Genomic DNA, 3,995 nt, shown 5'->3' on the forward strand with positions numbered 1-3,995 from the left:
GTAAGTTATGATACTATTGCGTGTGAACCGTTTCGACAAGTTGGGCTCTTGTAATTCCATCCAAATACCCAGAAATGCTGTCTGTCACTAGCATAAAACCTACTGATAGACGAAGGAGGGAGCCCATTTTGACTACTGCAAACTGCCCAAGATTTTGGGCTGTAACTGGACAAAAGACACAAGCATGGAATTTGGGGCTATAGTGAGAAGGAGAATCATACAAATTCGAGTGGGAAAAGCTCTGCTTGCGTGCCGTCTACGTGCTCTGTATTGACCAGAAACTTTTGTTTTAACCACTCCCCCAAATTGGAGAGCCAATTTGGTGTAGTGGTTAAGAGTGGCAGGGCTATAGTATGGACAGCCGGGTTTGATTCCTCACTCCTCTGCTTGAAGCCAGCAGGGTGACCTTGGGTCAGTCACAGCTCTCTCAGAGCTCTCTCAGCCCCATGCACCACCTCACAGAGTGATTGTTGTGGGGATAATAATAATCACAACATACTTTGTAGACCACTCTAAGAGCCAAGCTACAAGTGGCGAATGACACTTGCCTGGCAAGTGAACAGACTCACGTGTATTCCTCCCTGTTCACTTGCCATTCACTTGCACTCCACTTGATCAAGGGGAGAGCAAGTGAATGGCAAGTGAACAGGGAGGAATACACGTGAGACTGTTCGTCATTCGTCACTTGTAGCCTGGCTCTAAGGGGGCATTAAATTGTCCTGAAGGGCGGTATATAAATCAAATGTTGTTGTTGTTGTTGTTGTTGTTTATTCTACCCTCCCCCCTCAAATCCCAGCAAGTATCTTGCCAAACAGCTATATTAAAGCTCTTGGCTTACAACAATTGTGGTACTAACTTGGGGCGAAGGGAGGGGGGTTGGAAGTGATGGAATACTGATTCTGTTGCGTTGGGCGGGAGTTTTCCTATTGATTTTGAGATGAATTAGTAATAATAGCCTGGTTTTTAAACTCATCGACCTACCACATTGTGTTGAGTTTGCCCAATGATCTCAGGTGGGGATGTACATTTCCTCAAGCATCTGTCAAATTTGGCATACACCGGAGGCAAGCAAGCGCACGCTGCGGTTAATTCAAAAGGCCTTCAATGCATTTTTAGAAGTGCTTTTCTGGCAGTGGGAGTTTGACTGTGTTTGGCACTTAGCTAAAGAAGATGCACGTGTTACTTAATTCTCTCCCTCTCTCTCCCTTGCTCTCTCTTTTTAAACCAGAAAAAGAAGAAGGAAACCAAATACTTCTTTTGAAAACGCAATGAATACTGGGCAGTGTCTGCAACATAGCTGCAAAATACAGACACAGAAAATGTGTGTTGTGTTCAGAGTTCATCGTCCTAAAGGTGTGGGAGTACTTATTTAGAAAATTGTCATGCTACCTTTCTGCCTCTAAGTGATACATCCAGAGTGGCTGCCAAGGTATAAAATATTATCATAAAAGCACTTATAATAATGCAACACCAGTTTAAAAGCAGTAAAAACAATCATCAAGGCAATTCAAAGGCCTTCTGGGAAACTAGTCCAAAGGTTGCACTAGCTCTGCCTCTTAAGGGAGGGGGTTCCATAGCCCCAGAGGTGGGGGGAGTGGTTGAGAAATAGCCTCCGGCAATTCCTTGCCAACCTAATCACAGACAATCCGAGTTCCTGTAGGAAAGTTCCACCCACAGATCACTCAGGCAAACTGATACAGAAATTCCGAGACCCTGTGGATGTGACAATAGGAATCAAAACGTATGGGAGTTCTCTGATGATATCTCAGAAAGGAGGAGAAAAGGGGAGTGGTGAGCCAGAGCAGGACTTCTGACTACCAAGAGAGGCAGGGCAAACAGAGCATAAATTATGCTTAAATAGTCAATTGCTCATAATCTGTACAGGTTGCAGAATGCAGGGTATTCGAGGCTTTGAACTCTGGGTCAGTGTGATAGGCAGCTTTTATAACCATGGCAAAAGGCTTTAGTAATAATACTGATAGTTTTATTCCTTTCAATCTTAGCTTTGGAGCAGAGTTTTTAAGAAATCAGAGTTTTATTATTTTTATATTGTTGTTAGGATAAAGTGAATACTCCTGTACTGGATGGATCTGGAAATAAACTTGTCTAACACCAGAGGTATTGCTGTGTTATGGATTTATTTACTCCCTGGGATCTACAGAGGCATGCGGTCTCTCATACGTATCACAGAGCCATTGTGAGTGTAGTGTTCAAGATGTTGGACTCAGGTTCAAATCCACACTCATTGGCTGACCTTTTTTAAGTCACGCTCAGAGTCTCTCTACACAAGACTTCTTACACGGGGATGCTCAAGTGACTTATTTTCTGTGTGGTCTTATATTCAAGTATCCCTAGCAGTGCACGTGTATCCACAACGGGAGAACAAGTATAAGATCTTTCACTTGAGTGTCCCCGTGTAAGATGTCTTGTGTACAGAGACTCTCACTCGCCCTGCTATAACACAATGGTTAAATGGCTGGGCTGTGACTCAGCACTCTGCTAGTTCGACTCCCACTACTGCCCTGAGTTCAGCAGGTGGCCTTGGGTAAGCCACTCCTCTCAGCGCCAGCTCCCCAGTTGTATTGTGGGGATAATAATAACACTGACTTTGTTCACCGCTCTGAGTGAGCACTAATCTGTGCAGAAGGGCAGTATATGCACACACTGTTAATATTAACTCACCTCACAGAGATTGTTATGAGGATAAAACAGACGAGGCAAGAACCATATTTGCCATCTAAGCTTGCCAAGCCTCCTTCTATGGCTGTGGAATCACAGGCCACTGTTCCAAATGGCAGTGGTAGAAAATTTTGAACAAAAACAACATCACTGATGTTGCTAGGTTACTTTTCGGTAAAACCCAGAAGTGACAAAAGATAGCTCTAGGAATCACTGGAAAAAGGTTTTGCCATGGAGTTTTCACTGATTCCTAGAGGTATCCTTTGTTACTTCTGGGTTTTACCTGAAAGTGACATAGTGATGTTAGTAACATTGCACCCTCCATGTCCCTGCCCTCGGCCCTCGCACTGGTTGCCAGGCTCAACCGTAAGGCCGCCTTGTGCTCCTTGTAGGAATAAAGATGGGTAGACACATAATGAATGGTCTCAAACTCCTAGCAATCCATGAGGGTGAGATAGGACATAGTCCTGTCATGCCAGGAGAAGGTCCGTGGCTCCTGCTTTGCATGCAGAAAGTTCCAGGTTCAGCCACTACCATCTCCAGTCCAAAGCTCACACACACAGCAGTTGAAGAAGACCCTGGAGAGCTATAGCAAGTCAGAAGGGAGTTAAATGTACCCATAGCTACAATCCAAGGAAAAAGCATGAGTAAGGGCCCACCTAGTACTATTTAAACCTCCACAAGCTAAGCTGATGCTCTACCGCTGAGCCAGTCTACCACCTCCCTGCAGTTTTTGCATTGTCTTCATGTTTTTCTTTCGTCCAAATTACCAGAACTAGAGATGGGCACAAACTGAAATACGAACCAAAATTAAGCATGAATCAGGCCAGTTCGTGGTTCATGAACCACGGTTCGTCAGATCCCATTTCTGATGGAACCACCACGAACTTTAGGCTGGTTTGTTTGGTTTGTGACTGCAGACAGCCTGGTGCCAATCAATCAGTTTCCTAGGCAACAGGGATGGATTTCCTGCAGACCTTCTGCTAACCCGGAAGTGACCTGCTGACCTGGCAGTGATGATTTTCTGCCGTGGATGTGCCGTTTTCACAAACCAAATGAACCGGTTCGCGAACCAGGGATAGGTTTGTGAAAGTTCGTGGTTCATGAAATTTGATGAACCACGAACCACATGGTTTGAGTTTTTTCCAGTTCGTGCCCATCTCTAACCAGAACTCAGACAGGGTGTTTCAATATATGGGGCAGGGTTCCAGTTCTTCACATCTCTTCCCTTCCTTTGGACCTGTCCCTGGTGCATGTTTAGACTATTTATTTATTTATTTATTTATTTATTTATTTATTTATTTATTTATTTATTT

This window comes from Eublepharis macularius, chromosome 10, assembly GCF_028583425.1.
Source record: "Eublepharis macularius isolate TG4126 chromosome 10, MPM_Emac_v1.0, whole genome shotgun sequence".
Classification (NCBI taxonomy): domain Eukaryota; kingdom Metazoa; phylum Chordata; class Lepidosauria; order Squamata; family Eublepharidae; genus Eublepharis; species Eublepharis macularius.